The 27,024-nt window shown below is 43.5% G+C and overlaps 1 protein-coding gene and 1 long non-coding RNA gene across 2 annotated transcripts in view; one reads left to right on the forward strand and one right to left on the reverse strand.

The window, feature by feature from the left end:
* Positions 1-17,627, reverse strand: part of LOC138852458 (uncharacterized) — a 308,897-nt gene extending 291,270 nt beyond the window's left edge. Inside the window, exon 1 of the long non-coding RNA XR_011391761.1 lies at positions 17,388-17,627. This is a non-coding gene — a long non-coding RNA (uncharacterized lncRNA). The remainder of the gene's footprint in view (positions 1-17,387) is intronic.
* LOC128686184 (homeobox protein SIX3-like) overlaps positions 1-27,024 on the forward strand; it is a 196,202-nt gene that overhangs the window by 80,965 nt on the left and 88,213 nt on the right. The window lies entirely within an intron of this gene.

Below are 27,024 nucleotides of genomic sequence, written 5' to 3' on the forward strand. Positions count from 1 at the left end.
ATAATGTGAAGTTCCAGTTCTTGGGATAATGTGAGGTTCCAGTTCTTGCGATAATGTGAGGTTCCAGTTCTTGGGATAATGTGAGGTTCCAGTTCTTGCGATAATGTGAGGTTCCAGTTCTTGCGATAATGTGAGGTTCCAGTTCTTGCGATAATGTGAGGTTCCAGTTCTTGCGATAATGTGAGGTTCCAGTTCTTGCGATAATGTGAGGTTCCAGTTCTTGCGTTAATGTGAGGTTCCAGTTCTTGCGATAATGTGAGGTTCCAGTTCTTGCGATAATGTGAGGTTCCAGTTCTTGCGATGATGTGAGGTTCCAGTTCTTGCGATAATGTGAGGTTCCAGTTCTTGCGATGATGTGAGGTTCCAGTTCTTGCGATAATGTGAGGTTCCAGTTCTTGCGATAATGTGAGGTTCCAGTTTTTGCGATAATGTGAAGTTCCAGTTCTTGGGATAATGTGAGGTTCCAGTTCTTGCGATAATGTGAGGTTCCAGTTCTTGCGATAATGTGAGGTTCCAGTTCTTGCGATAATGTGAGGTTCCAGTTCTTGGGATAATGTGAGGTTCCAGTTCTTGGGATAATGTGAGGTTCCAGTTCTGGTGATAAGGGGGGGGGGTTCCACATCATTACTACTTCTTCTTGTGTTGGGTGTCAGGGCCACTGATTACTACCTCTACCACCACTACTACTGCTACTACTACTACTGCTACTACTACTACTGCTACTACTACTATTATTACCACTACTACTACTGCTACTACTATAACTGGTACTATTACTACTAGTACGACCTCAGGTACCACTTTCATCCAGCTCCCTCTTCCTGGTCCTCTCTGCTTTTCTTGCTCAGTTGTGACTTGACAATGGTCCAGAACCAACAGAAACGTCGTGTTAGCCTTCATGTTCGAGTGTGAGTTATTTATGAATTGTTCTAACCACGGTATTGTGACTATTATTCTTTTTCACAGGAAGTACAATTACACCGGTACATCGTTTTAGCGTAATATTCAATTCCTTCACGCTATGACGTTTCCCTTGGAAATGATTTTGTGTCTGAAGATTAATGAAGTGATGGTTGCAGACGAAGAAATCGAATATTTGTCATGGTAGACAGTATCTGGTGTTGCCTCAGTCCCAGGACGACGGGAGGTCTATCCTTCACCCACACCTCCACCTGCCTGGAGGTGGGGGTGATTAATCGCCGGAGCGAGGCTACCGTCTCTCACCTGCTCTCCCTACAGTAGGCATATTTTCTTCGTCAGGAGAAATGGTAGAGCTGTTCCCAGCGAGGGTCTCATGTCATACGATGATCCATTCCGTGGAGCTTTTGATAATTTGGCAGAGGCCTTCTGCTGGCTGATTAGTCCTCTCTCCTTTAAGTTATTAGATTCAGTGGAAAGCAGTAAACACTTAGGGTCATACAGCGCCTAGTTATGGGTTAGGCTCAGAGAAACTTTCAAACACTCATTAGCCAATTGGTTATTTTGGCTCAGATTTTAAAAGATCTGATGATCCATTTGGTAATTTTGGTTCAAACATTAAAAGGACTTATGTTCAGGTGGGTTAACGTTCTAACCCAGAGTTTAAGGCTACTAATGAGCAGTGGGTTACCTTGGCTCACTCATTACTGTGATCTGATGACTGAGTCACGGAGATGATTCACAAACTCATGGAAACGCGAGTCACGGAGATGATTCACAAACTCATATAAACGCGAACTACAGGTCGAGTGACAATAACAAATACACAGATAAACACAAAAGAGAGAGAGAGAGAGAGAGAGAGAGAGAGAGAGAGAGAGAGAGAGAGAGAGAGAGAGAGAGAGAAGAGCATTGATGGCGTGAGAATTTTAAACTATATTTTTTTTTTCAACTGGCGTGTGAGAGCGAGGGATGTTGTGAAGTGCGCTGATAAAAAAAATCCGCGACATTTGAGTCTGGAGCGTGTGAAGTTCCCGCTGGTGGTGTGTGAGCGATGCACACACACCTGATGCGTAGCGGGTGGTAGATCAATTGTCTCCTTGTCTCCCGACACTGACACAAAAATGACAAAACACACTACCGCCGATGCCAAAAGGGCGATATCTCTTCCTTTGTGTGGCGGAGAGAGCGCCCGTCTCTGGGACGGCAACACACAGAATTATTGCCACCGAAATGTTGAACGCTTCTCCTCTATTGTATTGGCCGTGTTAATGGCGGCGGTGCTGAGGAACATAACAAAAAGGATGTCATTACCGAGTTATTATAGAGACACTTAACTAGGTGCTGTAGGATGATCGGATAATAGTTACGCGTCTCACCGTATATGCAGCAGTTAAAATTGAGTATAAGTCAAATAATAATTCAATCAAACGGAATTATTATTATTATTATTATTATTATTATTATTATTATTATTATTATTATTATTATTATTATTATAGATAAGCGCGAAACCCCTATGGAAGTCATACAGCGCCTGGGAAATGAGAGGCAATCTGATTTGATCCAATTCCTCCAATTAAGAGCACTTCACAAGTATCAAAGGACCTCCATTTATAGGGTCATTCAGATGCTAAAATCGTCAATGTGTCAATAATACACAAGATCAGTGTTTAGGAAGACTTAGGAAGTCTGAAGTCGTGAGTGTTGTCGGTATCAGCATCTGTGGCTGTAATGCCTGACCAAGGTGTAATAACCTGATTATAATAACCTAGATATAGTGACCTGGGTGTAATACCCCACTTGAATGTTCCTCCCAGTCGTGAGGTCCTAGTAGCATAATTATCAAAGAATTTCGTTTCTCGTTCCCTCGTAATCACCTATTTGAAATTACTTATTTGTACCTACCTTTTTTTATTTTTTAGCATGGCCGTATCTGTAATTAGCAACTTGCGGTTATGGGAGTACATCTTTGCTTGCTGTGTCCCGTCTTCGGGACGTACGTTATGTAGATTTTGACATTTCCAATGGGTATAGGAAATCTCTAGTTGCGTTTTAGTTATATTTGCTTATTATTTAATGTTGGCTCCAGGCAAGCGCCCGCGGTATTCCAGAACTGGCTTAATAAGAAGTGGTATTAGTAATATATATATATATATATATATATATATATATATATATATATATATATATATATATATATATATATATATATATATATATGTCGTGCCGAATAGGCAGAACTTGCGATCTTGGCTTAAATAGCAACGCTCATCTTGCCATATAGGACAAACGAAAATTTGTGTATGCAATAATTTCGCCAAAATCATTATGAACCTAACGAAAAAAATATATTTCACTGAGTTTGTTTAGTATTAAATTATTGTAAACAAATCTAAAATATATTTAGTTGGGTTAGGCTAAAATAAATTGTTCTTGTTATAATAAGGTTAGGTAAGTTTTCTAAGATTCTTTTGGTGCAAAATCAAATTTTTTTACATTAACATTAATGAAAAAAATATATCTTTAAACGTATAAGAGAAAATTTCAGAAAGGACTTAATTTTAATTGAGTTCTTGCTAATTGACCAGTTTTACATATTCGGCACGACATATATATATATATATATATATATATATATATATATATATATATATATATATATATATATATATATATATATATATATATATATATATATATATATATTACTGTTTATCCTAGAAGATCTTTCTGGTTTCTGAAAGACTCGGGAGTGAACTAGTTTATTATACTGTCGAAGATCTTCCTACATCTTGCTAGGATCTTCCTAGTTTCTGTGTGACTCAGGAGTGCTGAACCTGTGCGGTGGGAAATACCTACATGAGCATCCCGTCCACAACGCACAACGTGCGCTTTAACACATTAAAAATGCGTTAATTTGTCACCGATCTAAGCATCATTATTATTATAATCACGGGGGAGCGCTAAACCCGTAGGATTATATAATGCATGTGGGGGAGGGATGGAAGGTATTCGGGCTCAATTCAGGGAACCGGAGCCCTAGATCAAGAACCCCCCTCACCAGCATCAAGGAACCTTCCTTTAAAGTCAGGATGGTAGAATAACAACGTCATTTCTTAACTCAAACTATCCTACGTTCCCTTAAACCGTTAATAACCAAATTACGTCAAGTGGAGAGAAAGAGAGAGAGAGGGAGAGAGCAGCGTCTGGCAGCGAGGAAGACGAGAGGAGATGCTTAATACGTAAGAAACAATACGCTGGTTATGTGGTGTGAAGTCCTGCCGACACCACCCGTCCTTCACGTGTAATGCAACACCGACCTCCTGCCTAGAGTGCTCCTCCAGTTTCATATTAACATAAGTAACACGTTCTCATTGATTTATCGCCTTGATGAACTGAAACACAAAACTGGTGAAAGAGACACAGTTGAAGAGAGAGAGAGAGAGAGAGAGAGAGAGAGAGAGACGTTTCGCCTATGGACGGGCGAAAAGTCTCCACTGTGTCTTGATCACAACTTGGCCGTCCGCCTTGTACCATTTGTCTAAGTATAAAACTTTTGCCTGTGTTAAATAGAGCTTGCAAATAATCTTTAATAATGGCCCTAATAGATTATTATTATTATTATTATTATTATTATTATTATTATTATTATTATTATTATTATTGGGAAAGCGCAAAGTCCCATGGGGGAATACAGTGACTGAAGACTAAGTGGTAACGAGGCTTGACCCGAGGAAAGGGAGGTAGCACAAAGTCCTTGGATCAAGAGCACCTCACCAGCACAGTAAACAGGTGACAACACAATATGCAGAACAACTACTGTGAAAAAATAGCGAAATTCCAAGCGCTTTCGTGACTTCTCACATTATCAAGGAACTATGATAGTTCCTTGATAATGTGAGAAGTCACGAAAGCGCTTAAATTTCATTATTTTTTCACAGTGCTTCTTCTGCATATTTCTATGTCTGAACTGTTATGTACATTAATATTCTTGTAGTTAGCAATATATTTGTTAACGGGTATACGGTAGGAAGGAGGAACATTCTTCTAGGAGTCCAAGGGCGGACAGGGTCACAGGACTCGATTAATAATTCGTAACTGAAGACAGAGGGAATATTTGCTTTATTATACTGTCTCTCTCTCAGCGGTATCAGTGTCTCTTGGTCGAGCACACTCACACAGCAGCCAAGTGTGTGTGTGTGTGTGTGTGTGTGTGTGTGTGTGTGTGTGTGTGTGTGTGTGTGTGTGTGTGTGTGTGTGTGTGTGTGTGTGTGTGAGAGAGAGAGAGAGAGATTACCAGTTTGTGTTTACCTATTGTAAAATACTGGAGCAGAGCTTTGCTGCTCTGATTTACCACTCTGTTTATAGAGATAATTTGTCTTGTATCCCTTCCACTCCACTTTTTTACTCTGTTTACGGTCCCTTGATGTCCCTGTTGTATGCACTAAAAGGTCTTCTTTACCTATTCTTTCACGTACAGTATTATCTTATATGTGGATTTTCATATCTTCTCTCTTCCGCCTCTCAGCCAGAGTGGGTTATCCTCAGTGTTTTCAACTCTTGATTGCAACATTCCTTTTTAGGTCTGGCAGCTTTTAGGCTATCAGATCTCACAACTAAACCATGCCACGGGTGGGGTTTGAACCCGCGGTCAGAGAGTCTCAAAACTCCAGACCGTCGCGTCATTACGATTTCGTGAGTCATCTCACAACTCTTCTTCTGAGAGTCTTCTAACATATTCGCATGTCATTTTAGGTGTGGGCACACACAGCTGGTGCATATTAACAATTTTGGTTTAATGTATCTTGTATCTGTCTTGCCTCTTACTTCTCTCCCTGTAAGTGTCGCTTCCTCGTCATTAACATCAACCTCCTCCTCCTCTTCAATACCCTCGTCGTCTTTTTTATTCCCCGCGATGTCATTCCTCCTTTTTTTTTGTGCTTTTCGTCATCTGCATTACATTCCATTTTCACTGTCACCTGGTCATCTCTCCCCATCATCCCTTGTATCATCATCCCACCATCCATCTCATATCTTACATCCCCACCTCGTCATCTGTCTCTCCATCATCTCTTACATCATCGTATTACCTTCCATCTCATCCTCTTACATGTCTCTCTTAGCACCCGCTGTAACCCCTTCCCACGTCTTGTCTTTTCACTGCACAACGTAATCACTGCAGCAAAATAATCATAATAGACCCTTATGACGGGCTGCCCTGGTCCAGGCAAGCCAATCATTTGCATCTCAATGGACCAGGGTCACTCGGGGCCAGCTGATGGCTCCGCTCCAAATTTGCACTGAGGAGGAGCAACAGGCAGCTAGGAACTCCACTTTTTTTTTCGTCTCTGGCTGTGCTGAGTGGGCCCACGGCGGTACTGGTGAGCTCGTGGGGGTTGTCCTAGATTATCTTTATCACAGAGCAAAGAGTCTCCGGCCTGTAACCCTCTCCGTTGTCTTCATCTGAGGGAAAAATGGAAGTTATTAGATTTGTTTACGCTTCATGCACTGCTGCATGAGATATACTGCCTGGTGACTCATTATTTTTAAAACTGTGTCTCTGCCGGCTCACTGGACCAAGACATAAATAGTGTAGCAGCCAGAGTCCATGATGGATAATGCAGAGGGTGGAGACTCCCTGACCACTGCTCAGTATTACAAGCCGAGTTACTTCCAACACAACACTAACTTATGGACTACAACAGACCGACGGTACAAAGTTTGTCGGTCACTGCTCTCCAGTCACGTCAGTGCCAACAAGTTAGCTTTGGTTAGGTTAGATTGTCATTTGTAAGCAAAATTTAATCCATTATAATATGCAATATTGCCAATATCTGCAATAATAATAAGTAAAGACGCAAACAGAAAACTGAGACCCACCAAGCAAGGGTTAAAATCCAACGTCCAATAATCACTTTTTTCATTCCAGCGTTAGTTAATCTAAGTGATATACTGACGTTGATCATCAGGGCGAGCAGACACAACCGTAGCACCACCTAAGAATAACCTGAGCATTCTACTGGCCACAGTCGCGCAGGTAAACTTGCTTAACCACGTCGTCGGTACCTAACGAAACGAGGCTGAAGAAGCAGCCTATAAAATTAGCCACGAGGAAGAAGCACATACTTGCCAGCACACCAATCATATTATGACAGACAGACGAAACGTCTGACCGGAAACACTGCAAGACAAACTAGACACACGGTGCGTTAAGATATAAATATTGGTATGAAATGGCTACACAGCGCCTGACAACAAGGATCTGACCAGACGTCGATGCGCAGATGTTCATCGACTGCACTCGGTCTATCCAACCGTACAAAAAAAAAAAAAGCTGAGAATTTACCAGAGAAACAATGCCAGTACTGCCACCACAGTCACAATCCATGATTCACTACCCGCTAGACCGCCACTTCGAGTGCACAGTGACCCACACAATCTATGAAAAAAACATACCTCCCTGAGCGGGTTATTCTATCATAAAGACGTCTATAAGGTGATTTTTTTTCCCGCTAAAGAATATTATTATTATTATAGTCACAAGAAAGCGATAAACCAGTGTGGGCAACAGCTCTAAACCTGACGACAAATATTAAATCTAGCCGCTAATTATTTCTACCCTAGACTATGTTCTCCCTCCCCCACCACTAACACAGCAGTGTTCTCCCTCCCCCACTAACACAGCAGTGTTCTCCCTCCCCCACCACTAACACAGCACTGTTCTCCCTCCCACACCACTAACACATCAGTGTTCTCCCTCCCCCACCACTTACACAGCAGTGTTCTCCCTCCCCCACCACTAACACAGCAGTGTTCTCCCTCCCCCACCACTAACACATCAGTGTTCTCCCTCCCCACCAGTAACACAGCGGTGTTCTCCCTCCCCCACCACTAACACAGCAGTGTTCTCCCTCCCCCACCACTAACACAGCAGTGTTCTCCCTCCCCCACCACTAACACAGCAGTGTTCTCCCTCCCCCACCACTAACACAGCAGTGTTCTCCCTCACCCACCACTAACACAGCAGTGTTCTCCCTCCCCCACCACTAACACAACAGTGTTCTCCCTCCCCCACCAGTAACACAGCAGTGTTCTCCCTCCCCCACCACTAACACAGCGGTGTTCTCCCTTCCCCACCACTAACACAGCACTGTTCTCCCTCCCACACCACTAACACAGCAGTGTTCTCCCTCCCCCACCACTAACACAGCAGTGTTCTCCCTCCCCCACCACTAACACAGCAGTGTTCTCCCTCCCCACCACTAACACAGCAGTGTTCTCCCTCCCCCACCACTAACACAGCAGTGTTCTCCCTCCCCCACCACTAACACAGCAGTGTTCTCCCTCCCCCACCACTAACACAGCAGTGTTATCCCTCCCCCACCACTAACACAGCAGTGTTCTCCCTCCCCCACCACTAACACAGCAGTGTTCTCCCTCCCCCACCACTAACACAGCAGTGATCTCCCTCCCCCACCACTAACACAGCAGTGTTCTCCCTCCCCAACCACTAACACAACAGTGTTCGCCCTCCCCCACAACTAACACAGCAGTGTTCTCCCTCCCCCACCACTAACACAGCAGTGTTCTCCCTCCCCCACCACTAACACAGCAATGTTCTCCCTCCCCCACCACTAACACAGCAGTGTTCTACCTCCCCCACCACAAACACAGCAGGGTTCTCCCTCCCCCACCACTAACACAGCAGTGTTCTCCCCCCCACCACTAACACAGCAGTGTTCTCCCTCCCCCACCACTAACACAGCAGTGTTCTCCCTCCTTCACCACTAACACAGCAGTGTTCTCTCTCCCCAACCACTAACACAGCAGTGTTCTCCCTCCCCTACCACTAACACAGCAGTGTTCTCCCTCCCCTACCACTAACACAGCAGTGTTCTCCCTCCCCCACCACTAACACAGCAGTATTCTCCCTCCCCCACCACTAACACAGCAGTGTTCTCCCTCCCCCACCACTAACACAGCAGTGTTCTCCCTCCCCCACCACTAACACAGCAGTGTTCTCCCTCCCCCACCACTAACACAGCAGTGTTCTCCCTCCCCCACCACTAACACAGCAGTGTTCTCTCTCCCCTACCACTAACACAGCAGTGTTCTCCCTCCCCTACCACTAACACAGCAGTGTTCTCCCTCCCCCACCACTAACACAACAGTGTTCTCCCTCCCCCACCACTAACACAGCATTGTTCTCCCTCCCCCACCACTAACACAGCAGTGTTCTCCCTCCCCCACCACTAACACAGCAGTGTTCTCCCTCCCCCACCACTAACACAGCAGTGTTCTCCCTCCCCCACCACTAACACAGCAGTGTTCTCCCTCCCCTACCACTAACACAGCAGTGTTCTCCCTCCCCCACAACTAACACAGCAGTATTCTCCCTCCCCCACCACTAACACAGCAGTGTTCTCCCTCCCCCACCACTAACACAGCAGTGTTCTCTCTCCCCTACCACTAACACAGCAGTGTTCTCCCTCCCCTACCACTAACATAGCAGTCTTCGCCCTCCCCTACTACTAACACAGCAGTGTTCTCCCTCCCCTACCACTAACACAGCAGTGTTCTCCCTCCCCTACCACTAACACACCAGTGTTCTCCCTCCCCTACCACTAACACAGCAGTGTTCTCCCTCATCTACCACTAACACAGCAGTGTTCTCCCTCCCCCACCACTAACACAGCAGTGTTCTCCATCTCCTACCACTAACACAGCAGTGTTCTCCCTCATCTACCACTAACACAGCAGTGTTCTCCATCTACCACTAACACAGCAGTGTCCTCCCTCTCCTACCACTAACATAGCAGTGTTCTCCTTCATCTACCCCTAACACAGCAGTGTCCTCCCTCTCCTACCACTAACATAGCAGTGTTCTCCCTCCCCTACCACTAACACAGCAGTGTTCTCCCTCCCCTACCACTAACACAGCAGTGTTCTCCTTCATCTACCACTAACACAGCAGTGTTCTCCCTCATCTACCACTAACACAACAGTGTTCTCCCTCATCTACCACTAACACAGCAGTGTTCTCCCTCCCCTACCAATAACACAGCAGTGTTCTCTCTCATCTACCACTAACACAGCAGTGTTCTCCCTCATCTACCACTAACACAGCAGTGTTCTCCCTCCCCTACCACTAACACAGCAGTGTTCTCCCTCCCCTAACACTAACACAGCAGTGTTCTCCCTCCCCTACCACTAACACAGCAGTGTTCTCCCTCATCTATCACTAACACAGCAGTGTTCTCCCTCATCTACCACTAACACAGCAGTGTTCTCCCTCATCTACCACTAACACAGCAGTGTTCTCCCTCCCCCACCACTAACACAGCAGTGTTCTCCCTCATCTACCACTTACACAGCAGTGTTCTCCCTCATCTACCACTAACACAGCAGTGTTCTCCCTCATCTACCACTTACACAGCAGTGTTCTCTCTCATCTACCACTTACACAGCAGTGTTCTCCCTCATCTACCACTTACACAGCAGTGTTCTCCCTCATCTACCACTTACACAGCAGTGTTCTCCCTCATCTACCACTTACACAGCAGTGTTCTCCCTCATCTACCACTAACACAGCAGTGTTCTCCCTCATCTACCACTTACACAACAGTGTTCTCCCTCATCTACCACTAACACAGCAGTGTTCTCCCTCATCTACCACTTACACAGCAGTGTTCTCCCTCATCTACCACTAACACAGCAGTGTTCTCCCTCATCTACCACTTACACAACAGTGTTCTCCCTCATCTACCACTAACACAGCAGTGTTCTCCCTCATCTACCACTTACACAGCAGTGTTCTCCCTCATCTACCACTAACACAGCAGTGTTCTCCCTCATCTACCACTAACACAGCAGTGTTCTCCCTCATCTACCACTAACACAGCAGTGTTCTCCCTCATCTACCACTTACACAGCAGTGTTCTCCCTCATCTACCACTAACACAGCAGTGTTCTCTCTCATCTACCAGTAACACAGCAGTGTTCTCCCTCATCTACCACTAACACAGCAGTGTTCTCCCTCATCTACCACTAACACAGCAGTGTTCTCCCTCATCTACCACTAACACAGCAGTGTTCTCCCTCATCTACCACTAACACAGCAGTGTTCTCCCTCATCTACCACTAACACAGCAGTGTTCTACCGTGTTTACTGAAGCTCATAATGAACCACGACTGTATATCAATCAGCAAGTCCTGAGCACACACACGACCATACATTAACACCCTCATAATCACTCTACACTAAGAGTGGAGCACCTGAGGAAGTCACCAATACATCATAGTGCCTGTAGTCTACCACTGCTCCACTGGACGATCTCTGACCAACACTCCCATCAAAACTGACTTCCTCCCAACATATATATATATATATATATATATATATATATATATATATATATATATATATATATATATATATATATATATATATATATATATATATATATATATATGGGAGAAAGCCAGTGCAGTAATGAGTACAATGTACTCTCACACAACGCCAGATGCTCACAAAATACTAGTTGGTGACCTTTTAGAGGACTTAATGGTGTTAAAGGTGCTAGGTAACCATCAGTGTTCGCTTGAACTTAGACAGTTCCATGTTATTTTATTGTGTTTTATATGACCTTATGGGGAGGCAGACGTCATTGTCGAGAATTCCAAATTAGTTCACTGTTTGCAGTGATTATTATTAAGATTATTATTATTATTATTATTATTGTTGTTATTATTATTAATATTATTATTATTATTATTATTATTATTATTATTATTTATGGAGTAGTATCAAATACGTATGGGAATGAGAAACTGTCAGATTTAATCCCATTAAACGACGAATAGCTCCAGTTCCTTGAATCAAGAGCCCTTCGATAGCATTAAGGCAACGCCCTCCCCCGCCCCTCCCGTCCCACCATGTGAGCTGACAGTTCCTGATCAGCCGGGTTGTAGTACATACATTGGACTGCGGGAGGCGGACACTAACAGCTTGATCGATCAGGCCAGCAACGAGAGGGGGAGAGCCTGATCGAGGACCAGGCAACGTGGGGTGATGACCCCTTCACGGAAGCGACTCCAGGTAAGCGAGTCTGAATTAGATTCGTAACATGACAGCCGCTGTAACCAGCCACACACACATACACACACACACACACACACACACACACACACACACACACACACACACACACACACACACACACACACATACACACTTACACATACACATACCCACACACAAGGACTCTTTCAAGATTCTGTACACCATGTACGTCAGGCCCATATTGGAGTACGCAGCACCAGCTTGGAATCCATACCTGGTCAAGCAAGTCAAGAAATTAAGAAAGTGCAAAGGTTTGCAACGAGATTAATCCTGGAGCAAAGGGGAATGTCCTACGAAGAAAGGTTAAGGGAAATCGGCCTGACGACACTGGAGGACAGGAGGGTCAGGGGAAAGATGATAACGACATATAAAATACTATGGGGAATTGACAAGGTGGACAAAAACAGGATATTCTAGAGATGGGACACAGAAACAAGAGGTCACAATTAGAAGTTGAAGACTCCGATAAGTCAATGGGATGTTAGGAAGTATTTCTTTAGTCACAGAGTTGTAAGGAAGTGGAATAGCCTCGAAAGTGACGTAGTGGAGGCAGGAACCATACATAGTTTTAAGACGAGGTTTGATAAAGCTCATGGAGCAGGAAGAGATAGAGGACCCAGTAGCGATCAGTGAAGAAGCGGGGCCAGGAGCTTTGACTCGACCCCTGCAACCAAATACGTGAGTACAAACACACACACACACACACACACACACACATACAAAATATCATGGCTGTAACAACTGACACAGTCACAATAGCCAGGTTGACAGAATTTGCAAGACACAATACCGTGGCTGGAACAGTTCAGAAGTCTCAGTAACCGTGGGTATAACATTGTATAAATCACAGACAACACCGTGGCTACAGCAATTTACAAATCACACTTCACTTGCTGCAACAATTCACAAGCCACCATACTGTGGCTGCAACAATTTACAAGCCACCATACTGTGGCTGCAACAATTTACAAGCCACCATACTGTGGCTACAACAATTCACAAGCCACCATACTGTGGCTACAACAATTCACAAGCCACCATACTGTGGCTACAACAATTCACAAGCCACCATACTGTGGCTACAACAATTCACAAGCTACCATACTGTGGCTACAACAATTCACAAGCCACCATATTGTGGCTACAACAATTTACAAGCCACCATACTGTGGCTACAACAATTCACAAGCCACCATACTGTGGCTGCAACAATTTACAAGCCACCATACTGTGGCTGCAACAATTCACAAGCCACCATACTGTGGCTACAACAATTCACAAGCCACCATACTATGGCTACAACAATTCACAAGCCACCATACTGTGGCTGCAACAATTCACAAGCCACCATATTGTGGCTGCAACAATTTACAAGCCACCATACTGTGGCTACAACAATTCACAAGCTACCATACTGTGGCTGCAACAATTCACAAGCCACCATACTGTGGCTGCAGCAATTCACAAGCCACCATACTGTGGCTACAACAATTCACAAGCCACCATACTGTGGCTGCAACAATTCACAAGCCACCGTACTGTGGCTGCAACAATTCACAAGCTAAAATACTGTGGCTACAATTCACAAGCCACCATACTGTGGCTGCAACATTTCACAAGCTACCATACTGTGGCTGCAACAATTCACAGGCCACCATACTGTGGCTGCAATAATTCACAAGCCACCATACTGTGGCTGCAACATTTCACAAGCTACCATACTGTGGCTGCAACAATTCACAGGCCACCATACTGTGGCTGCAACAATTTACAAGCCACCATACTGTGGCTGCAACAATTCACAAGCCACCATACTGTGGCTACAACAATTCACAAGCTACCATACTGTGGCTACAACAATTCACAAGCCACCATACTATGGCTACAACAATTCACAAGCCACCATATTGTGGCTGCAACAATTCACAAGCCACCATATTGTGGCTGCAACAATTTACAAGCCACCATACTGTTGCTACAACAATTTACAAGCCACCATACTGTGGCTACAACAATTCACAAGCTACCATACTGTGGCTACAACAATTCACAAGCCACCATACTGTGGCTGCAACAATTCACAAGCCACCATACTGTGGCTACAACAATTCACAAGCCACCATACTGTGGCTGCAATAATTCACAAGCCACCATACTGTGGCTGCAACAATTCACAAGCTACCATACTGTGGCTGCAACAATTCACAGGCCACCATACTGTGGCTGCAACAATTTACAAGCCACCATACTGTGGCTACAACAATTCACAAGCCACCATACTGTGGCTGCAACAATTCACAAGCTACCATACTATGGCTGCAACAATTCACAGGCCACCATACTGTGGCTGCAACAATTTACAAGCCACCATACTGTGGCTGCAACAATTCACAAGCTACCATACTGTGGCTGCAACAATTCACAGGCCACCATACTGTGGCTGCAACAATTTACAAGCCACCATACTGTGGCTGCAACAATTCACAAGCCACCATACTGTGGCTGCAACAATTCACAAGCCACCATACTGTGGCTGCAACAATTCACAAGCTACCATACTGTGGCTACAACAATTCACAAGCCACCATACTGTGGCTGCAATAATTCACAAGCCACCATACTGTGGCTGCAACAATTTACAAGCCACCATACTGTGGCTACAACAATTTACAAGCCACCATACTGTGGCTGCAACAATTCACAAGCTACCATACTGTGGCTGCAACAATTCACAGGCCACCATACTGTGGCTGCAACAATTTACAAGCCACCATACTGTGGCTGCAACAATTCACAAGCTACCATACTGTGGCTGCAACAATTCACAGGCCACCATACTGTGGCTGCAACAATTTACAAGCCACCATACTGTGGCTGCAACAATTCACAAGCCACCATACTGTGGCTGCAACAATTCACAAGCCACCATACTGTGGCTGCAACAATTCACAAGCTACCATACTGTGGCTACAACAATTCACAAGCCACCATACTGTGGCTGCAATAATTCACAAGCCACCATACTGTGGCTGCAACAATTTACAAGCCACCATACTGTGGCTACAACAATTCACAAGCCACCATACTGTGGCTACAACAATTCACAAGCTACCATACTGTGGCTACAACAATTCACAAGCCGCCATACTATGGCTACAACAATTCACAAGCCACCATATTGTGGCTGCAACAATTCACAAGCCACCATATTGTGGCTGCAACAATTCACAAGCCACCATATTGTGGCTGCAACAATTCACAAGCCACCATACTGTGGCTACAACAATTCACAAGCCACCATACTGTGGCTGCAACAATTCACAAGCCACCATACTGTGGCTACAACAATTCACAAGCCACCATACTGTGGCTACAACAATTCACAAGCCACCATACTGTGGCTACAACAATTCACAAGCCACCATACTGTGGCTACAACAATTCACAAGCCAGCATACTGTGGCTACAACAATTCACAAGCCAGCATACTGTGGCTACAACAATTCACAAGCCACCATACTGTGGCTGCAACAATTCACAAGCCACCATACTGTGGCTGCAACAATTCACAAGCCACCATACTGTGGCTATGTTGCAACTCCTGAATGGGTCACAATGTATATGATGTATATTATGTATATGTATATAATGTATATTACCTTTTCATATAATTTTATATTGCTTATATTTGCGATAATAGCTAAATCGTAAATATATTGCTTTATATTATTATTTGACTTAGTTACTTTTGTTAGGTAGGATGTAACATTCATATATTATTATGTGCTCATAGCTCAAGTCTTGATTGTCTAACTACTGTAATTATCGCTTGTGGCTCGTTACTCTGCCGGCTTCTCTGTTGCTGGGCAGCAACTGTCCACGGAGCTATCACGTGATCGAGGGGGGGTGTTCACACCTCGCCTGAAGTATTCAGTCTGGGCTAGACTCGCTTGGTGGTTGGACGTATTCCAGTCAAGAAGTGCCTAAATCTCCCTTATTGGCCCTTGTTCGAAGGTCATCTCTGTCTCATTATTGTTGTAGGTTCTGTGGGACTCTGTTCACAGAACATTGTATAGACTTAATGATTTTCGACGTTGTACTGAGGTTGTGTGTCGCATAGACACTCTGAACAACTCAGGTCCTGAGCTGTAGCTTCTGACCTAACTTGTACTGGTATCTGTGTACTGTCACAGTCGGGGATTTTCTTATGCTGAACTTAGATTCAGTAGTATGGGAGTTTTGTGACTTTTGTGGAGGATCTTCAGATGGTCCCTACTTAGTGTCGTTATATTATCTTGTTCCTGATTCTGTGTCACTGTTGCTTGTTATATTGTTATTAGGCTTAGCATTCCTTTTATTGTTCAAGCAGACTGTTCTGATCGCCAGTTGGTCAAGAAGTTAGTTTATTTGAGGACTTTGTCAGTCACTTGTTTAAGTGTAGTCGAGTCGTGAGACATAACGAACTACTTAGAGCACTTACATACATACACACAAACTTACTTGTACATATTTGTAATATCTTATTAAATGTTAATGAACCAGACTTTACTTAAGAATTATAAATGTGATATGTGCTTTCAGCACAATAATACTGTACACGAGAGAAGTGAATATTCTTATTTTGTTGATATTAATTTAATTTAATTTGCTATACGTCTAGACAACTTAATTAATAAATTTATTAAATTTTAATTTCTCTAGTTAGTAGCCTACCAGTTGTAATCCTGAAGCACTATTAATTCTTATTGAATTCTAATGGATAATTGGACCAGGATACTGACTACTTGTTACGAAAACCCAGTAACAGGCTGGATGCTAGAAGGGCAGTCCTTTCTAGTATTCACTGGAGATCTCTAAGCTTTTTAGAAATCGCGTTTTTTGTAACAGGCTACAACAATTTACAAGCCACCAAACTGTGGCTACAACAATTTACAAGCCACCATACTGTGGCTACAACAATTTACAAGCCACCATACTGTGGCTACAACAATTTACAAGCCACCATACTGTGGCTACAACAATTTACAAGCCACCATACTGTGGCTACAACAATTTACAAGCCACCATACTGTGGCTACAACAATTTACAAGCCACCATACTGTGGCTACAACCATTTACAAGCCACCATACTGTGGCTACAACCATTTACAAGCCACCATACTGTGGCTACAACAATTTACAAGCCACCATACTGTGGCTACAACAATTTACAAGCCACCATACTGTGGCTACAACAATTTACAAGCCACCATACTGTGGCTACAACAATTCACAAATCAGAATACAGTAAGCTACAACAATTCACAAGACACAATATCACTGCTTCAACAATTCGCAACTCACCTACAGCTCGGAAACGAGAGCTGGACGACGTTTCGATCGGTCCCAGACCGAGCAGCAATAATATATAAAGCGGTTACAGCAATCTGTAGAAACATCACTTAGAAGACAATACTGCAACAGTGTTTACGTCACGTTTGGTTCACTGTAGCTGAGAAACACCACCGGACGAACACCACCGGACGAACACCACCCGACGAACACCACCCGACGAACACCACCCGACGAACACCACCGGACGAACACCACCGGACGAACACCACCGGACGAACACCACCGGACGAACACCACCCGACGAACACCACCGGGATGTGCTCTCCTCGCCTGAACACATCGATAAAATATATTATTATTATTATTATTATTATTATTATTATTATTAAGATTGTTAGATTTCATGTATCTCATTATGAGATTACATTATATATATATATATATATATATATATATATATATATATATATATATATATTCTTCTTTCAACGTACCAGCCGTATCCCACTGAGGTGGGGTGGCCCAAAAGAAAAAACTGAAGTTTCTCCTTTTAAATTTAGTAATATATACAGGAGAAGGGGTTACTAGCCCCTTGCTCCCGGCATTTTAGTCGCCTCTTACGACACGCATGGCTTACAGAGGAAGAATTTTGTTCCACTTCCCCATGGAGATAAGAGGAAATAAACAAGAACAAGAATTAGAAAGAAAATAGAAGAAAACCCAGTGGGGTGTGTATATATATGCTTGTACACGTATGTGTAGTGTGACCTAAGTGTAAGTAGAAGGTAGCAAGACTTACCTGTAATCTTGCATATTTATGAGACAGACAAAAGACACCAGCAATCCTACCATCATGTAAAACAATTACAGGCTTTCGTTTTACACTCACTTGGCAGGACGGTAGTACCTCCCTGGGTGGTTGCTGTCTACCAACCTACTACCTACATATATATATATATATAATATATATACATATATATATATATATATATATATATATATATATATATATATATATATATACATGATTTGTTTACTGGTATTCAAATAGGAGAATGAGATTAGTATCTGAGCTTGGAGGGAGTTAGGGCAATCAGGTCTAGTGTTCTTACTAGAAACCTAGTTATCTGCCATGGTGGTGTATACACACACACACACACACACACACACACACACACACACACCTGCTCTTAGTACATACACGTTAAGAAATATAAACAGTGTGTCATTATTATGTTATATGTTAGCAGGTGAACTATCTAGGTAGACAGGTGAACTAGCTAGGTAGACAGGGAAAGTAGCTAGGTTGACATGTGAACTAGCTGGGTAAACAAGCGAACTAGCTAGGTAGACAGGTGAAAGAGCGAGGTAGACACTGTTATAGTGGGTCTTCGGTAGCGCCCCTCAATCCATCGGTAACTTAATTACAATTAAAGTAATTGGCCTGAATAATTACCTCGCCTCAAGTAGGAGGTTAACCACTGCACGGGTACATACCACTATCCACTGCACACTTCCACTCGAGTGCTTACTGTGGAAGGGGGCGTACCCAAAGGTCAGTTTTTAGTCTCTTCGATTTTTCACAGTATACTCTCACACGTACATTAGACCAGGCATTTATCGACAAGTACCTTTGACACTCTAGACGCTTCGTAATTTTTTTTTACACATTTTTAAAGGATTTTCTTGATCTTTTTTTAATAAAGAAATTTCAGTTTTACCCATAAAATATAAATATATTTGATTAAAGGAGTATCTAATTAACTCTCTTGCCAAGGTTATACACCACTTAAGACTCTATCTTGTTTCGTTGGCTCTCCATCGACTTCCCAGTTCCTCTTAGGTCAGTTATAATTAAATCCTCTGTTCCTGTGCTTCCCTCCTACCTCCAGCTCAGTACTTCTTAACAGCGGAGGAGATAAGGCCAACACTCTCAAAGTGTACAAAAGACTGGTTGGAGATCCAGTCTTTGAATCCAGTTACTGTTTCCCCTCCATCAGTCCAGCAGACAAAGGAATATTACGAACTTCACACTCAGAGTTCATCTCAAAGGGACCCGACGGCGCAGGTATATACATTGGCAGAGAATATACACTGGCAGAGAATATACATTGCAGGAGTTATATTATTAGATAGAATACAAACACTGCAGGAGTCATTAGCCGGAATATAAACATTGGTTTGTGTAATAGTGTAGATATAGCCCCATATCACGACTGATCTAGCTAGGCAGATGGGTTAACTAGCTAGTGAGATGAACTAGCTAGGTAGCTAGAACTAACTAGGTAGATAGACAAACTATCTAGATGAACTAGCTAGGTAGACAGGTGAACTAGCTGCAAACAGGTGACTAGCTAGGCAGATAGATTAACTAGTTATGTAGACAGGTGACCTAGCTAGGTAGATAGGTGAACTGGCTAGGCACGCAGGTGAACTAGCTAGGTAGACAGGTTAAGTAGCTAGGTAGATCAACTAATTAGGTAGACAGGTGAATTAGTTAGGAAGACAAGTTATCTATCTAGGTAGGCGGTTTAACTAACCAAATAAACATGTGAACCAGCTAGACAGACAGGAATCAGTTAGGCAGACAGATGAGCTAACCAGGTAAACAGGTGAACTAGTCAGGTAGACAGATAAACCAACTAGGCAGACAGGCAAAATAGACAGGTAAACAACCTTTTTAGATAAACTAGCTACATGTACACATGACCGTGTGGCCTTGTACACATGTCCTTGTGGCCGTGCACGCATCACTGTACATGTACATGTGTACACGAAGGTGTTCACAGCAGCCGTGTGGACCCCAAGTGCAGTCAGTCGTAAAATGGCGGACTGTACCTTGCCTCGGCCGCTCCCGACCTGTGCTTAATTTGCTCTCTTTGTCCGTGGATCAACAGACGTCAGCAACACTGGGGAAAGTGTACGTGGGAGAGAGAGAGAGAGAGAGAGAGAGAGAGAGAGAGAGAGAGAGAGAGAGAGAGAGAGAGAGAGAGAGAGAGAGAATTGTGACAGGAATATTATTGATGCTGAGCATTTAGTGGTCTGCTTATTATTGTGTCAGACTCTGATGGTGGGAGACACTATCCTTCCACCACTACCTCACTATCACCCTTATGTCCACCGGTGTCACTGTCACCGCGCCTCTACCACCTTTACCCCTGCCACTATCACCACCATCACTCTCATCGTTACCACTTAATTTCATTCACTATCATAAATATTACTACCACTCACTACCACCAACGTCACCACCACTCACTATCACCAACGTCACCACCACTCACTATCACCAACGTCACCACCACTCACTATCACCAACGTCACCACCACTCACTACCACCAACGTCACCACCACTCACTACCACCAACGTCACCACCACTCACTATCACCAACGTCACCACCACTCACTACCACCAACGTCACCACCACTCACTACCACCAACGTCACCACCACTCACTATCACCAACGTCACCACCACTCACTACCACCAACGTCACCACCACTCACTATCACCAACGTCACCACCACTCACTACCACAAACGTCACCACCACTCACTACCACAAACGTCACCACCACTCACTATCACCAACGTCACCACCACTCACTACCACCAACGTCACCACCACTCACTATCACCAACGTCACCACCACTCACTTCCACCAACGTCACCACAACTCACTATCACCAACGTCACCACCACTCACTACCACAAACGTCACCACCACTCACTACCACAAACGTCACCACCACTCACTATCACCAACGTCACCACCACTCACTACCACCAACGTCACCACCACTCACTATCACCAACGTCACCACCACTCACTACCACCAACGTCACCACCACTCACTACCACCAACGTCACCACCACTCACTACCACCAACGTCACCACCACTCACTACCACCAACGTCACCACCACTCACTACCACCAACGTCACCACCACTCACTACCACCAACGTCACCACCACTCACTACCACAAACGTCACCACCACTCACTACCACCAACGTCACCACCACTCACTACCACCAACGTCACCACCACTCACTACCACCAACGTCACCACCACTCACTACCACCAACGTCACCACCACTCACTACCACAAACGTCACCACCACTCACTACCACCAACGTCACCACCACTCACTACCACCAACGTCACCACCACTCACTACCACCAACGTCACCACCACTCACTACCACCAACGTCACCACCACTCACTACCACCAACGTCACCACCACTCACTACCACCAACGTCACCACCACTCACTACCACCAACGTCACCACCACTCACTATCACCAACGTCACCACCACTCACTACCACCAACGTCACCACCACTCACTACCACCAACGTCACCACCACTCACTATCACCAACGTCACCACCACTCACTACCTCCAACGTCACCACCACTCACTACCACCAACGTCACCACCACTCACTACCACCAACGTCACCACCACTCACTATCACCAACGTCACCACCACTCACTACCACCAACGTCACCACCACTCACTACCACCAACGTCACCACCACTCACTATCACCAACGTCACCACCACTCACTACCACCAACGTCACCACCACTCACTACCACCAACGTCACCACCACTCACTACCACCAACGTCACCACCACTCACTACCACCAACGTCACCACCACTCACTACCACCAACGTCACCACCACTCACTACCACCAACGTCACCACCACTCACTACCACCAACGTCACCACCACTCACTACCACCAACGTCACCACCACTCACTACCACCAACATCACCACCACTCACTACCACCAACGTCACCACCACTCACTACCACCAACGTCACCACCACTCACTACCACCAACATCACCACCACTCACTACCACCAACATCACCATCGTCATCATCGGAACTACCATTATCATCACCAACACCATCAAAGTAACTCACTTCTTTACATACATACATAACCCATGAAAGTAACCTGGTGAGACCTTCGTTAGCACAGAGTGCAAATAACACAGGTAAGAGTGAAACTAACACAGGTTAAGTAGAATGCAAGTAACACATCAACCGAGAGCAAGTAACAACACTAACAGACAGCAAGTAAGAACACTAACAGAGAGCAAGTAACAACACTAAGAGAGAGCAAGTAGCAACACTAACAGAGAGCAAGTAACAACACTAACAGAGAGCAAGTAACAACACTAACAGAGAGCAAATAACAACACTAACAGAGAGCAAGTAACAACACTAACAGAGAGCAAGTAACAACACTAACAGAGAGCAAGTAACAACACTAACAGAGAGCAAGTAACAACACTAACAGAGAGCAAGTAACAACACTAACAGAGAGCAAATAACAACACTAACAGAGAGCAAATAACAACACTAACAGAGAGAGCAAGTAACAACACTAACAGAGAGCAAGTAACAACACTAACAGAGAGCAAGTAACAACTAACAGAGACTAACAGCAAGTAACAAGACTAACAGAGAAAGCAACACTAACAGAGAGAAAGTAACAACACTAACAGAGAGCAAGTAACAACACTAACAGAGAGCAAGTAACAACACTAACAGAGAGCAAGTAACAACACTAACAGAGAGCAAGTAGCAACACTAACAGAGAGCAAGTAACAACACTAACAGAGAGCAAGTAACAACACTAACAGAGAGCAAGTAACAACACTAACAGAGAGCAAGTAGCAACACTAACAGAGAGCAAGTAGCAACACTAACAGAGAGCAAGTAGCAACACTAACAGAGAGCAAAGTAACAGAGAGCAAGTAGCAACACTAACAGAGAGCAAGTAGCAACACTAACAGAGAGCAAGTAACAACACTAACAGAGAGCAAGTAACAACACTAACAGAGAGCAAGTAGCAACACTAACAGAGAGCAAGTAGCAACACTAACAGAGAGCAAGTAACAACACTAACAGAGAGCAAGTAGCAACACTAACAGAGAGCAAGTAACAGCACTAACAGAGAGCAAGTAGAGTTCAAGTAAACACTAACAGAGAGCAAGTAACAAGACTAACAGAGAGCAAGTAACAACACTAACAGAGAGAAAGTAACAACACTAACAGAGAGAAAGTAACAACACTAACAGAGAGCAAGTAACAACACTAACAGAGAGAAAGTAACAACACTAACAGAGAGCAAGTAACAACACTAACAGAGAGCAAGTAACAGCACTAACAGAGAGCAAGTAACAGCACTAACAGAGAGCAAGTAACAACACTAACAGAGTTCAAGTAACAGCACTAACAGAGAGCAAGTAACAACACTAACAGAGAGAAAGTAACAACACTAACAGAGTTCAAGTAACAACACTAACAGAGAGAAAGTAACAACACTAACAGAGAGAAAGTAACAACACTAACAGAGAGCAAGTAACAACACTAACAGAGAGAAAGTAACAACACTAACAGAGAGCAAGTAACAACACTAACAGAGAGAAAGTAACAACACTAACAGAGAGAAAGTAACAACACTAACAGAGAGCAAGTAACAACACTAACAGAGAGAAAGTAACAACACTAACAGAGAGAAAGTAACAACACTAACAGAGTTCAAGTAACAACACTAACAGAGAGAAAGTAACAACACTAACAGAGAGAAAGTAACAACACTAACAGAGAGCAAGTAACAACACTAACAGAGAGAAAGTAACAACACTAAGAGAGAGCAAGTAGCAACATTAACAGAGAGCAAGTAACAACACTAACAGAGAGCAAGTAGCAACACTAACAGAGAGCAAGTAACAACACTAACAGAGAGAAAGTAACAACACTAACAGAGTTCAAGTAACAACACTAACAGAGAGAAAGTAACAACACTAACAGAGAGAAAGTAACAACACTAACAGAGTTCAAGTAACAACACTAACAGAGAGAAAGTAACAACACTAACAGAGAGAAAGTAACAACACTAACAGAGTTCAAGTAACAACACTAACAGAGAGAAAGTAACAACACTAACAGAGAGAAAGTAACAACACTAACAGAGTTCAAGTAACAACACTAACAGAGGGCAAGTAACAATACTAACAGAGAGCAAGTAACAATACTAACAGAGAGTAAGTAACAACACTAACAGAGGGCAAGTAGCAACACTAACAGAGAGCAAGTAGCAACACTAACAGAGAGCAAGTAACAACACTAACAGAGAGCAAGTAACAACACTAACAGAGAGCAAGTAACAACACTAACAGAGAGCAAGTAACAACACTAACAGAGAGCAAGTAACAACACTAACAGAGGGCAAGTAACAATACTAACAGAGAGCAAGTAACAATACTAACAGAGGGCAAGTAACAACACTAACAGAGGGCAAGTAACAATACGAACAGAGAGCAAGTAACAACACTAACAGAGAGCAAGTAACAACACTAACAGAGAGCAAGTAACAACACTAACAGAGGGCAAGTAACAACACTAACAGAGGGCAAGTAACAATACTAACAGAGAGCAAGTAACAATACTAACAGAGGGCAAGTAACAATACTAACAGAGGGCAAGTAACAATACTAACAGAGAGCAAGTAACAATACTAACAGAGGGCAAGTAACAACACTAACAGAGAGCAAGTAACAGCACTAACAGAGGGCAAGTAACAATACTAACAAAGAGCAAGTAACAATACTAACAGAGAGCAAGTAACAACACTAACAGAGAGAAAGTAACAACACTAACAGAGTTCAAGTAACAACACTAACAGAGAGAAAGTAACAACACTAACAGAGAGAAAGTAACAACACTAACAGAGTTCAAGTAACAACACTAACAGAGAGAAAGTAACAACACTAACAGACAACAATACTAGACAGTAACAACACTAACAGAGGGCAAGTAACAATACTAACAGAGAGCAAGTAACAATACTAACAGAGGGCAAGTAACAACACTAACAGAGGGCAAGTAACAATACGAACAGAGAGCAAGTAACAACACTAACAGAGAGCAAGTAACAACACTAACAGAGGGCAAGTAACAATACTAACAGAGAGCAAGTAACAATACTAACAGAGGGCAAGTAACAACACTAACAGAGAGCAAGTAACAGCACTAACAGAGGGCAAGTAACAATACTAACAAAGAGCAAGTAACAGCACTAACAGAGGGCAAGTAACAATACTAACAAAGAGCAAGTAACAATACTACTAGAGAGCAAGTAATAACACTAACAGTGGGCAAGTAACAACACTAACAGTGGGCAAGTAACAATACTAACAAAGAGCAAGTAACAATACTACTAGAGAGCAAGTAATAACACTAACAGTGGGCAAGTAACAACACTAACAGTGGGCAAGTAACAATACTAACAAAGAGCAAGTAACAATACTACTAGAGAGCAAGTAATAACACTAACAGTGGGCAAGTAACAACACTAACAGAGGGCAAGTAACAATACTAACAGAGGGCAAGAAACAATACGAACAGAGAGCAAGTAACAACACTAACAGAGAGCAAGTAACAACACTAACAGAGGGCAAGTAACAATACTAACAGAGAGCAAGTAACAATACTAACAGAGGGCAAGTAACAACACTAACAGAGAGCAAGTAACAGCACTAACAGAGGGCAAGTATCAATACTAACAGAGAGCAAGTAACAACACTAACAGAGAGCAAGTAACAGCACTAACAGAGGGCAAGTATCAATACTAACAGAGAGCAAGTAACAACACTAACAGAGAGCAAGTAACAGCACTAACAGAGGGCAAGTAACAGCACTAACAGAGGGCAAGTAACAATACTAACAGAGAGCAAGTAACAATACTAATAGAGAGCAAGTAACAACACTAACAGTGGGCAAGTAACAACACTAACAGAGGGCAAGTAACAATACTATCAGAGGGCAAGAAACAATACTAACAGAGAGCAAGTAACAACTCTAACAGAGGACAAGTAACAACACTAAAAGAGAGCAAGTAGCAACACTAACAGAGGGCAAGTAACAATACTAGCAGAGAGCAAGTAACAATACTAGCAGAGAGCAAGTAACAATACAAACAGAGGGCAAGAAACAATGCTAACAGAGAGCAAGTAACAACTCTAACAGAGGACAAGTAACAACACTAAGAGAGAGCGAGTAACAACACTAACAGAGAGCAAGTAACAACACTAACAGAGAACAGGTAACAACACTAGCAGAGAGCAAGTAACACGGACTCTCAGAAGTCACTGCTCTTGTGTCACTGTCACTCATCTACCTCTGTTCTTGTCAACACCTGTGCACCTTTGCCACCTGACCGCTTGACATGTGTAAGCTTCTGACAGTTGTACTCTGCGGTCACGTGTGCTCTTCTGACCCGTGTTTACCTGGAGAGAGTTCCGGGGATCAACGCCCCCGCGGCCCGGTCTGTGACCAGTCTGTGTACCTTACTGACATGTGTATATGTTTGTCTGTGGTCCTGGCCTGACTTTTATGTGCTATATAATTAAGTAACAGTATCAAATATTTACATTCCTTTCACTCTACGGAACAGGAGATTGTTAGTTACCAATTCTCAAAGGCACTTGTCAATAGGCACTAGGCCTGGTTTGCGTGTATATGTGTGTATTATATGTATATATATGTGTCAGGCCGAATAGATATAACTTGCCATTTTGGCTTAAATAGCAACGCTCTTCTTGC

The sequence above is a fragment of the Cherax quadricarinatus genome, chromosome 9 (assembly GCF_038502225.1).
Source record: "Cherax quadricarinatus isolate ZL_2023a chromosome 9, ASM3850222v1, whole genome shotgun sequence".
NCBI lineage: Eukaryota > Metazoa > Arthropoda > Malacostraca > Decapoda > Parastacidae > Cherax > Cherax quadricarinatus.